The sequence below is a fragment of the Sciurus vulgaris genome, assembly GCF_902686455.1.
Source record: "Sciurus vulgaris genome assembly, chromosome: 7".
Classification (NCBI taxonomy): Eukaryota; Metazoa; Chordata; class Mammalia; order Rodentia; family Sciuridae; genus Sciurus; species Sciurus vulgaris.
Genome location: NC_136467.1, coordinates 105,958,004 through 105,971,584, shown reverse-complemented (window position 1 = coordinate 105,971,584; position 13,581 = coordinate 105,958,004). Strand labels below are relative to the sequence as shown.

General features: G+C 38.5%; 1 protein-coding gene across 10 annotated transcripts in view; it reads right to left on the bottom strand.

The window, feature by feature from the left end:
- Window positions 1-13,581, bottom strand: part of PKHD1 (PKHD1 ciliary IPT domain containing fibrocystin/polyductin) — a 448,592-nt gene that overhangs the window by 324,429 nt on the left and 110,582 nt on the right. The window lies entirely within an intron of this gene.

Below are 13,581 nucleotides of genomic sequence, written 5' to 3'. Positions count from 1 at the left end.
ACACACTGCATGCGTGCGCCTCTCCATACACAGTCTTCTTCCTATCCAGATTCCAACCAAATGTAAAGCCTGAGTTCCTACAAAACGAAGTGCCTAGAAGGTCCTCTCATGACGTGGAAGAGGCAGATGGGAGGAGATCATTAAGAAGGAAAGGCATATTTATAATGCCGACAACTACACCTACATAAAGAATTGTGCCCTGCAGTATTTCTGAGAGAGAAAATAGAGAATTGTGCTGTTAGAAGAGCCAGTATATTTTCCAGAAGACGGTACTGGCTCCTTGGCCAATAGTTTTGAGTAGCAGAACCAACCCAAACACTTATGAGGCTTTGGGATAGGAGAAGGCATGGATCTTTTCATTCTCTACATTCCTAAAGAAGAAAATAAATTCTATGACTTTTCCCAGTTTAAGAGATAAAAAGGCATTGGAGAGAGTCCCACCAACACAGATAGAAAGAATGGATTTCCCCATGAGCATCATTTTCAGACATGTAAATGGTGTCTGCGTGATGACCGTCCACAGACCAGAAAAGTAGGGAAAAGTTTAACTCTCCAGTTAATGTCCCTATGAGGTAGCTGTCAAGTAGAAAATTGAAAATAATTTCTTATAGGGATATATTCTATATATTATTATAATCCTTCAATTCACTCCTATAAATACAGAGGAAAGGGAGGCACATAGGAGGAAACTGCAGGGAAATTAAGTGGTGAGACAGTGGGAAAAACTCACACAGTAACTTCAACTGCAAAGCAGGGTGAACAAGGTTACCTGTACTGTCAGCCCAGTCCCCAGTAAAATACCATTTGCAAAAGCTTGAATTTCCAGGTCAGAGAGAGAAAGGATCTCTAATAATCCTGTCCCTTTATTCTAAAGGCAATGTTTCAGACATCCTAATAAAGCTCACAAATCAAAATTCAGGAGGCAATACCCAGGGATCTGTAATTTTAAGTGGACCCCTTCAGATGACAATTCTGCTTCAAAGTTTGAAGGCAGGGGGTAAAGAAGAGAGACAGATACCCCCCAAAAGGAAACTAAGAAGTTTCCTGAAAAGATCCTGCAAGCTCAGGCTCTTTAGTCAGGATCCCCTCATATCCAGCAGACTGGGTAGGGTGGTGTGTGGAAAGACTATTAGAATTATGAAGAATTCATCAGCATAACTCTTTCTGATATTAACAAGGTGGTTCAATCCATAGCCACAGAACTACAAAGAAAATCAGACCTCATGACACGCACGGCAAAAAAGATCTGAAACAATTAGTCATCAATTAAGTACTTAAAGGGGTCAAAAGAAAATTATTCAATGGTCTTTCATTAATTTGAGAATGTTTTAAAATTGTAATAATTAGTATCTGTATGTGTTATCTAGCTCTGAGTGAGCTTGAAAAACTAGCTCTGTATGAACCAAGGTGAAGTTTTTGGTCAAGGAGATGCTTTGTCACAAACCTAATTCATAGGTCAATGCAGCTTTCATTTCCACCTAACATAAGCCCTATCCCTTTTAGTTCCCAAGGTGCTCAGTAACTAGCTTTGGTTTTATTCTTTGATACAAAAAGTAGTCCTATCTATTCTGCAGATTAAGCAAACAATTTCCTTATAAGCACAGTGAGCAGGTGGGGAAAATAGATGCAAAAGGATTGTCTAGAATGTGCCTTCATCTTTAGTTCAATATATACAGCCCCAAGAAAAGAAGGAAGGAAGGAAAGAAGGCGGGGGGAGAGAGAGAGAGAGAGAGAGAGAGAGAGAGAGAGAGAGAGAGAGAGAGAGAGAGAGGGAGGGAGGGAGGGAGGGAGGGAGGGAGGGAGGGAGGGAGGAAGGAAGGAAGGAAGGAAGGAAGGAAGGAAGGAAGGAAGGAAGGAAGGAAGGAAGAAGGAAGGAAGAAGGAAAAAGGAAGGAAGAAAGAAAGCTAACTTTCCTGCTTCAGCTTGGAAGATTATGCAATTTGTTTCCTTCTTACAAAATGTCAGCACTTCTCTGAACTTCAGGGAATGTGCAGTGTCTGCAAATCTTACTTGTCACCTTAAATGTACTTGCAACACCACCAGAGTCATCTTGAAAGAAGTCATTGATCAGCAAGTTGAAACATCAGGCAAAGCAAAGAACTATTTGTGAGCGTATGCACTGAGCCGGGGTGGCAGAGGTGGGTTATGGGAATCTCTCTAGTCAGTGTCTCCTGCCTGAAAAGACAAGGAAGAACTGTTTTGACACCTCACCATAATGCTTTCTTGCTCAGTATGCAAGTCTTGGAAATAAGAAAAGACAAGTCACTGTGTCCAACATTTTCTCCACTCCCTTACCCTCCTTTATTTTCTGCAAAGTACTTATCACCACCTAATATACTGTGGCTTTGTTTGTCATCAGTCAACCCCTAATAAATTGTGAAGAAGCTTCACAAGAGCTTCTTGGCTTTCTGTTGTATCCCCAGTACCCACAACAATACCTGACATAGAGTGGGTACCCCAAAATATGTTTGAAAGAATGGTCAACTCTTTTTTGAGTTTTTAATCACTATGCCATAATTTAAAATATATTAATAACTATAAATTTGATGTAAACCTAAAATTATTTTTACTTTTACCCAATAGTCTACATAGAAGTTATGGTAGTGTGTTTTTTATGGTTCTAGAGATTGAACCCAGGGGCAATTTACCACTGAGTTACATCCATAGCCCTTTTTACTTTTTGAGTGTCTTGCTAAATTACTCAGTGAGTTAGTCAGCTTTTCATTGCTGTGACCAAAAGACTTCTAAGAACATCTTAGAGGAAGAAAAAGGTTATTTTGGCTCGTGGTTTTAGAGGTTCAGTCAATGGTTGGCCAACTCCATATCTCTAGACCAGAAGTGAAGTAGAACATCATGGCAGAAGGGTGTCATGGAGGGAAGCTGCTCAGTTCATGACAGCCAAGAAGCAGAACGTTAAGGTGCAAGGAGCCAGGGATAATATAATTCCCAAGGGCATGCCCCCAGTGATGTGCATCCTCCAGTCACACCCTACCTGCATATAGTTACCACCCATTGATCCATTCAAATTATTAATCAGTCAGATGGCTTAATCTCTGACAAGGTTATAGCTCTCCTAATCCAACTTTTTCACCTCTGAACACTTCTACATTGTCAGACATGAGATTTGCAGGGCATCTCACATCTAAACCATAATACCCAGGCTAGTCTTGAACTTGCTGTCCTCCTGCCTCAGCTTCCTGAATAGCAGGAATTACAGGTGTGTGTCAACAAATTAGGAAAAATTAATTTAATTTTTATAAAATTAAATTTATTAACCTTTTATTTTGTGAGATCCTTCATTATTTTGTGCAGATGGTACACTTCTTTAACTCTGACATGAATATCACTTATACATTCTTGATTTGTAGTATTTATGTTTTCATCTTACTTCTCAGCTAACTTGGAATTTCTATTAGTAAGAAGTTTTCCATTTTTTCTTGTTTTTATTCTTGGTTTTCTCCCCATGAATAGTTAAATGATTTTCTTTACACTATTCATTAAATATTTGATCTCCTGACTAATAGTATTGGCTATTTTAATAGGGCATTATAATGTTGAGTGATATTAAACCTGTTAGCCAATTAAAATTCCAAACCTTTTGTGTATGAGCTAATGTGAAGGCATCTCTTCCAGAGAAATGTGACCACCCCTTCATGTTCTTAAGGTGCTTCCATTATCATTTAGAAAAGACAAACAGCCAGATAATTAAAGTGTGATTAGTTTAATAATTGAAAACATAACCAATGTGCTTTGGGAGTTCAGAATATTGGATGGCTGACCCTTGTCGAGACTGCCTTCCAGGTGAAATCCAGTGCATGAAATCACTTTCTCTATTTTTAATCTGGACACTACAGATAAATTAGCACAGGCTGAGATTATTTCAGCTGATTGTGAAACAAAAGATACTCATTGTAGAAAAGCCAACCATCTACAAATCCAAGATTACTAATAGAGCCCTTAAACTATTAACTCAATAACTCTTTAGGGAACAAAAAGGAAATTAAATTAGTTTGGCCTAATATATTCTTACTAAATTCAGGCTGGCCTTAAGTGATCACGTCCTTTCCTCAATGCTTATAAACCCTTTGTGATGAGAAGATAACAGGAGAAAGTCCTTCCAAACTGACCAGATCATTGAACACTCAAAGAAATGTCAACAATACCTTTCTCCATCTACACAAGCCCAGTTCCAATTTATTCTTTGTCCCCCTTAGAAAGTGAAGCAATCCACTGGATTATCTGTTAGTTTGACACGCTTCCTATCCTCTGTGATTTCTCAAAGATTTCTGATACGATCTCATGTTTCATATAGGTAAGTCACTTCAGAGCTCCAGAGGACTATCACAGCCTACAAACAGAATATATTTACAGTCTAGCGTCTCCTCCATTGGGGTCTGTAAATTGTCTCTAACATCATTTCTTCTGAATTTTAAATCCAAGGATCATTCTGCTTGCTGGAGAAAATAATAGTGATAATTATTAGTGATTATTAATAGTGATAATTAATAGTGATGCCTCTAACAAATGTCCCAGGCATGTTGCCATATGTTTTACTTACAGAGTCACTGTTCCTCACAACTTTAAAACATAGATGTTTCTCTCTCCATATAAAGTGTAAGGTTAGAAAATTAATAATGATGACTAATATTTACTGAGTGCATCTAACAGGTATGTTCTCATTTAATAATCACAGACTCTTTTCAGACTCCTTGCCTGAACTACAGAGTAGATGGGTCCATGCATTCAAGAAATATTTTCTTCTTTTTATTAGTGCATTGTATACATAAAATGGCATTTTGTGACATATTTGTTCATCTACTCATGCAACAAAATAATTTGGTCAATTTCATTCTCCAGTACCTTGCCCCTCTCCCTCCTTGCCCTTCCTGTCCCCCTTCGACACATATTTATTAAGCTTACACTACACCTCAGTCACTGGTCTAAGCACAAAATAAATCAAATCCCTAATCTTATGAAGCTTATATTTCAGTAGGATAATAGATGCATATAAAAAAATTATCATGCTTTGAAAGAAAGAAAAAAAAAACAGGATGAAGTTGATCAGCTGTGCTAGGGTGGGAGGAACTATATGATATTGAGTGATCCAGTCTGTGACCCTGATAAGGGATTGGAGTAGAAAAGCAGAGTGTGAGCCAGAAGCTCTCTGAGGATGACCCTGAGGAAGGAGCACACTTAAAGTCTTGTGTGGGCAGTAAGGGCAGGGGCAGCACTGGACCTGAAGGAAGGGAAGCTGCTGTCCTGAGGTCTTCCTGCTGATCCAGTGTATTGCATGAAACCTAGGGGACATCAAGTTCTCTACATGCCACAGAAAAGAGAATTAAGGGAAATATTCAGCACCATGTAACAGTCCACACATTACAGTCTACAGCCCAAATCTGGCCCACACAGTATTTTGATGTTGGTGCACAGCCTGAGCATTTCACTTACATATTGTTTTCATTGCTTTCTGTTCATGACAAAGACAACATGACCTAAAATACTCACTATCTAACTCTTTATAGAAAAAGCTGGGGGTGCCTGGTATATTCTGATTCATACTATCAGTGTAGTACTATAATATGCTCAGCATAATATATCTACACTCTACCCATATTGAAATATGTTCAAAATGGAACTTTCTAAAATTAAAAATAAGTAATTATAATACAATCACCTAAAGAGTTCTAGGACTGGAAAGCAAAAACATCTTAGTAAAGGATATATGCTAAAGTACTGAAAATTAATTCTTCTCATTTACTAGTAAATAATAAACCAGGTCACAAGAGGTCACATAAAGGCAACTGCAAGTGTGGGCAGGTGTGTGGGAATGTGGGTGTATGCATGCCACCCACATGTGCAAGTGTGCCCATGCATGCACACACACAGAGAGTCAAATCAGAAGATTGACAGATACATGCTAGCCTTTTTCACAGAGCTGACACACTGCCATTTAACCAGCGAGCATGCAGCACGTGTTTCTGCTCCTAGTCACCACTAAGAGACAAGGTTAACATTTTAAGTGATGGACTACAACATGTTATTTCCCCATGCAATGGACCCGTGACTGCACCGCTTTCGAAAACACTTAATTTCAGTGATTGAATACACAGGAGCGCACTTTCCCTGCTATGAACCTTTGACAGCTTCTCAGTCTCATACACCAGGGGAACTTTTTTTTTTCCTCCTCCTTTTCTTTTTTTCTTCTCTTTTATACCTGAAGGGAAGCAAAATGAATATATCATGGCAGGGGAAAAAAAAAAAAAAAAAGAAAGAAAGAAGCCCAAATAATGGAAACCAGTTTATAAGCATCAGTGTATTTTACCATAAAAGTATTCACTGCCATCTGCTCTAATTACTTCTAATGTTTGGGCTACCATCTTCATACAATAGAAATAATGATCTCCTCAAGGGTAAAAGAAAAAATTTTTTCTCATAGAAACAAACAAAAGTTGATTATATTTAGCTCCCAGGCTAAAGCAGTGTCAAGCTACTTTGTAGTGAACAATCAATTAGGAGAATGGGTAGGTCTCTGATTAACGCAAACAAATTGGGTCCCCTTGGTGGTTCCTCCCTTTTCTTCTTTTCCCGCCATTTTGGAGGAATGGTGTCCACAGCTCACAGAGGACAAGAAGTTGACTAGACACATTTCTGGGTCTCAGATTACTCCATGACAGTTCCTTACATTTGGATCAAAACCTAACAAGACCAAATCTTCTCCCAGTCTTCTGATTGACATCAGACATCCTGTAACGTTGAGAAAACTGAATACAGGACTGAGTATCCTTTTAAGATTTTTGCTTACCTCATGGAATGAACCCCTTATGGGGAACCCCAGACCTCAGCTTCTTAAAGGAAGAAAGGAGCCAACTTAGCCCCAATAAAATCTTCAAAGAGAGAATTGATCTAGATCAGTCCATTCCTTGAACCTAAATGAAATACGTGGTATCCAGGAAGACATGGAGCAGATCCCTGCAAAGCTAGCGGAAGTCTGACTTTCACAGAGACTGAGTGACCTTCTCAAATCCTCTAACATGTTACCTACGTTAAGCAGAATTCTAAGATGCTCCCCACAGGATTTTCACCCCCAGTACGCATACCTTACAACAACCTCTTCTTTAGTAGGAGAAGAGCCTCTGAATACAAGGGGATATCATACCCACAATTAGCTTGTGTTGTATGGCAGTACTAAAAGGGTCTTGCAAATGTAATTCATTACAGACATCAATTGATTGAGTTATTCAAAAGGGAGATGAACTTCACCTAGGCAGGTATTTAAAAGAGATTCTCCCATTCCTCTTAAAAAGGCAAATTTCCACATGACTGGAGGGGAACCATGTGGCTAGGGTCCAAGTGCATGCTTTAGAAGCTAAAAGTAGTCCTTAGCCAACAACCAGTCAGAAAATGGGGACCTAATTCTTAGACTCAAGGAACTGAGTTCTGCACACAACCTGAATGAGTGTGGAGGAAGACTTTGAGCCTCAGATGAGAATGTAGTTGGCTGACACTTTGATTTAAGCTTTGTGAGACCCTGAGCAGAGAAATCAGCTACTCTGTACCCAAACTTCTGACTACAGAGTGGTGACATAATAAATAGGCATAATTTTAAGTTGCCAGAGTGTGATCATTTATTAAGCAGCAATAGAAAGCTAATTCACCACCATAATGCCTTCTTTGGAGAGCAATTTTCACAAAGAACACATTTTCTCTTTCCTCCTGCACTGAAAGTAGCTTCTCTAAAGGGAAGACAACAAGATCATGTTGGGAGGCATTACAAGAGAGGAGACAGGTTCTCTCATTGCAGAAAAAACTCCTCACACACAGGACCTGCAACATAAAATTCTTTAAGATGCCAATAATTGTAAATTAAGACCTGATGCAGACCTTCCATTTACTCAGGAAGAGTTATAACTACTAAAGATAGAGCTAATGCCACAAAGGACTTCTTTGTCACTAGAATCTCTCTTTATCTAGGCTGAAAAGTTGCAAAATCTCCTGATCCTGAACACAGCCATGATATGTGTTCTTTGGAAGAAATTGAGAATTTTTGAAAAGTCCATATTCTGATTCTACTTTTGAGAATGGTATTTGAGTCTAATTGGTATTAATAGCACTACTTTCTCCATAAACATGGATTCCTGTGGAGAGGAGATGTCATTTTTATTCCCCTCCTTGGACGGAAGAAAGGAGGAAGAGTAAAGAAAAGAAGAGTGGGTGGGAGGGAGGAGGAAGGATAATTCACTGCAAGGGAAAACCAAGTTTAGAAATCAGAGGAATTCATCCACACCTGGCATCTTCACTGGCCTTAACTAAATAGTTTATCCCTACAATATCCTTATGCTTCAGAATAGAGATTTATATATTTTTTAGGAAGGGCAAATAAAATGTTAATTTTTTATATCCTGAAAGTAGCATTGTGTATTATTAAATATTCACATGTGTATTTTCCTGGTTTTGATAATGCATAATATTATTCTGTTAATGCTAATACCACAAAATTATTAGTCTGATTTGAGCAATGAGAAAACCAAGAAACCTGTGTTTCAGAGCTAGGATGAAATCTCAGGAATCTAGAATTGAAGGAGCTTGCCTGTTCATTGCAGGGCAGATGACTTTCTCCAGTTACAGGTTGGTTAAAATCACCTCCATCACCATCACCATCACCTCTGTGAACTTTCACTGGATACTCACTATGAACCAGACAGTGTGGTCCCTATCCTTATATTTATGAATGTGTAGTTGCATTTCTAAGTTCTTAGGTACTAGTTTCAAATCCATTGTTCCCTTTAATCCAAATGCATCTGCCACACATTGTCCCTTTTCTGCCAAACCTTGTTTATTAGTTCCAGATGCAATGAATCACTTACTGACTTGAGCAGCATTAGAGGTAAACACCAAGGTTAAAATGTAGAGATAATTGAATAACACCAACTACCACTAACAGCAGTCCAGGCAAAAAAGGAAATAGACCCAGATATTTCAGATAGAGCAGTCTGATGGAAACCCTCCACTCTCAGGATCAAAACCACATGGCATTTTGACATGAGTTTGAAAATAACTGCATTTTATTTTTTTCAAATTTCCATATGCCAGTTATCAATATGAGAAAAAGCAGCAAGGAGGTGGTGACATAATTTATTTCAGAGAAAACTCATAAAGCAAATATTTTTCAAAGTCCTTCTAAAAATTCATAAAGCACAATATAATTTCCAGACAGCAAAACACACTTTTATCATTTGCTTTAGAGTCGCCTGGAATTCATTGTATACTCCTCACACAATGTATAAACACAGGCATATAACATACACATGTAAGTTTATACAAACACTTGAAAAACTTTTCCTATTATGTGTCTTTTAAGGCCGAAACTCAGAACTCTTGGCAAATACTAAACAATCTACAGGCCTAGTTATCACCAAAAAGTCCCTCATAGTTTTCAATTTCAAAAGCCACAGAGACCCCTGTGAAATGAGCCTTAATGTAATCAACCCAAGGACTGAAGACCAAGCTAATTCAATGAGCCATATTAGAAGGTATCAGAGACCATAACACCTCTCAGAAATGAGTGCACAGTGTCTTTTCACAGAATTTTCCCAACATTGGGGAACTTCCCCTTTGCTGAAAATCAACTGCCCAACTTTCTGAGGATTTATTATTCCTGTGGATCTACTTTGCCTTACGAAAATAGAAACTGCTATCTCTATTTTCCCAATGGGAGGAAGTATGGCTTCCATTATGCCCCCATGTTACTTCAGGATTAATGAAAGTTTAGATATCTGAATCAATACTTTGTATCATAAATGTGAAACTAAGTGACTGCTACAAGATTATTTAATGAATTGTGTAAGGGTAGAGACAGGACAAAAGTCAAATCAAATGATTATTGCCCTTTTAGAGTATTTCTTGATGAAGCAGTCTCTATACATTCCAAATACAACCCACATCAACAGAACCCAAGAAAAGCCTGGCAAGCATGTAGCACAACTTTTTCTCATTCCCTAATTCCAAATAATTGACCATTTTCTAATACCCAAGATCTGGGATATACCCAAGTAGTTTTTGTTTTGTTTTAGAAAATCAATAGGTGAGCTTGGCCTGTGGAATACTCCTATGATCCCAGCAGCTGGGGACACTGAGGCAAGAGGATGACAAGTTCAAAACCAGCCTCAGCCTCAGCTTTAGCAAGGACCTAAGAACTTAGAGAGACCCTATCTCAAAATAAAAAAGGGCTGGGGATATGGCTCAGTGGATGGGCGCCCTTGAGTTCAATCCCTGGTACAAAAAAAAAAAAAAAAAAATCAGTAGGAGGTGGTGGGGAGAATTCCACATTATTTCTTTGTCAATCAGAAAGAATTAACTTTCCTTCTTACTCTCTCCTCCTTCTCATTATAGGCAACCAATCTACAAGTCTTTAAGCTTTTCACATGAACAGACCAAAGTGAACTTAAGCCTTGTTTAGTTTAAAACTTTATTCTAAACATTCTGAACAATTTAAGATCATATGAAGACAATCTAATAGTGATAGACAATCAATTGAAATCTTGCCTGATTCTCTAAGCAATGAAGATGATGAAACAAATGTGCCCAGAGTATGTTTCTCATATATAAGATGAGAGTGAAAAAAAAATAAAGTTTAATTACATTGTGTAGATTAACCATATTTGAACTTTAAAGATAGAACTTAGGCTAACTTATCGCTTTTTTTTGTTTGATTGCTTTTATGTAAGTAAAGTGTTCATGACATTGTATTTTGAGATGATTTCTTGGATATGACACCAAAAATAAAACAACAAAACAAGAAATAAATAAGTTGAACTTCATCAAAATTAAAAACTTTTATGTATCAAAGGAAACTAAAGAGTGAAAAGGCAACTCATGGAATAGGAGAAAATATTTGCAAATCATGTATCTCATGCAGGATTAGTACCCAGAATATCTAAAGAACTAATACAACAACAAAATAACTCAATGTTAAAAATGAGAAAGGGCCTCAAGCAAACTTACTTTAAAAAAATACACATGGCAAATAAACATATGAAGATGTTTAAAATCACCAATCATCAGGAAAATCAAAAATCAAAATCACAATGAGATACCATGGCACGTACATTAGGATAGCTAATATCAAAATAAAAACAAAAGTAGAAAATAAAAAGTTTGGGAAGAATGTAGAAAAAGTGTAACTCCTTACTTTGCATATGTACAGGTAAAACACATGCATGTGAAGAATAGTAAGGTAGTTCCTGAAAATATTAAACACAGAATTATCCTATGGTCAAGAAATTCTAGACATATACCCAAAAAAATTGAAAGCAGGACCACAAAGAGATTTGTACACCTATGTATTATTCACAGTATTGAAAAGGTAGAAAAAAACCCAAGTGTTCATCAACAGATGAATGGACTGAGTTCAGTAAGTACAGTGAAATATCAATCAGCCTTAACAAGAAAGGGAATTCTGATACATGCTATGTACAATATGGATGAACTTTGAGGAAACTATGGTAAGAGAAAACACAATTTTTATAGTGCATAATTCCACTTCACTGAGGTTCTTAGAGTAGCCATATTTATGGAGAAAGAAAGAATGGTGGTTGTCAGGTTTTGGTGAGAGGGGAATGAGGACTTAAGATTTAATGGGTATGAATTTCAAGCTGCATGCAACTTCTAGAGGATTCCACCAAAGGTGACAGGTCTGGTGTGACTGAAAGGGAGCTTTCCCAAGAGGCAGATCAGGTTGTCTAGAAAGCAGCCTAACTCCCACTCTGAAAACTATGAGCTCACCCGTCATAGAAAGTCACAAACAAAATACCCCAGCAGGGATATGTGATGAACCCACACAAAGGTCCATGGAAGGGCTAACAACTGCACATCTCACTCAGATAGTTCTCCTTCCACACAGCATGTCTCCTTTTGCCATGATGCTCCCCACTGACCAACTTCTAAGAACTGAGGAAAGAGGTGGAAAGAAGAAATAGCCATGTCCCACCACTTCACACACAGGCTTCCAAGCCATCTGGGGGTGAAAAGGGTTTTAAAATTTTAATACATTTTGAGGTTTGAAAATTACATTGTATAACACTGGAATTAGGAGATTACTGGAGCCCACCAAGAGTCACACATTCAAATCAGGTTGTACTGTGAGGACTTCCAACCAATCTCTGCTTAGTCAGAGGTCAAAGGAGACCTTGGGCAGGCATTTTCAGTACGGAGGAGCTGTTGAAGCCCAGAAGCCTGTGAGGAGGATGGACTAGAAGTCAGGACCCTGGAAAACAGTCAATGTCTCTACCTTTTCAGCAAACACAGCTATGAGGGAAGAAGAAACCCAACCTCTTTGTAAATGGGGTCAGATAAAGGTCAGGGGAAGTTTGGGGTTCTTTAAGATTAAATAGTTAGCATACTGAGGAAGATGAGCTAAATGAATGATTCAGTCAGAAAATTAAAAAAAAAAGTTGGGGCTATTATGATCTCCAGTGCTGCTGAGAAAGCAGGGGAGGCCATCTAGAACACAGGTAGGACTGGCCCTTTTCTTCACTACTCCCACAAACACAGGGCAGCCCCAATTCTCACACCTGTATCTCAAACCCTGAGCAGAAGGAGCGAGTACCCGAACTCTCTCCTAAACTCTAAATGGCTGGATATCTCCACTGATACGTTATGTTGAGCATTCAGCAATGGCATGTGTAAAACTGAATTATAGTTCTCCTCCACAAACTTACTCAGTCATTGATACCAACCACGTTACAGAGTTCCCCAACTCCAAAACCACCGTCACCTGACAACCCCTCCTGCCCTCACCTATGACACCCAGCCAGCCCTCAGTCATCAGACAGTGGTTGTCACTCACAGGGGCCTCTTACATCATTCTTTTCTTCATGTGGAGTGCTAACTACCTTTGTGTAAGGAGTTCTCATTTCTTATCTGGATTTTCTTGACTTCAGGCTGCATAAGGGCAAAGAATATTTCTTTTTAAGCATTCAAAGCTTAGCACAGCACTGGGCAGATAGTAGGTTAAAAAACAACCTCATTAAATGAATGAATAAGTGACCATCTAATGCAATAGCCACTCTAGTCTCTCTGCATCAAGTCTCTTCACACCCTTCCATTCTCTTCCCTGCTGCTAATATTTTCTTTCTAGAAACATTAACCTGATTCATGCGTATAACTAAAAGAACAAATAAAATTTAATAAAAAAGAAAAATTAACCTGATTCATTCATTCTCTCCCTCCCTCTCCCTCCTTTTTTAACTCTCTCTACAAACACATACACACACACACAGTCACATACCTAGCCTGCTTCCCTGACACATACACACACACACGTGCCTGCGCACACTTAGGATACACAAGTGCAGAGCTTAGATGAGAGCTGATTTCCATGCCTAGAGAAAAAAGTCCAAATTAAAATAGGCAGATAAGCCTCCATCCCATATTGTCCTTCCAGCCTCATCTCCAGCTTCTCCCCTAGGCCTCCTCCCTAAGTCTCTACAAGATCAAGCACCATCCTCAAGCTGTCCTGGAAGTCACTTTGTCTCCTAACACACCATGGCCATGCTGGTACATACACTCCTCTTGAGAGAATCT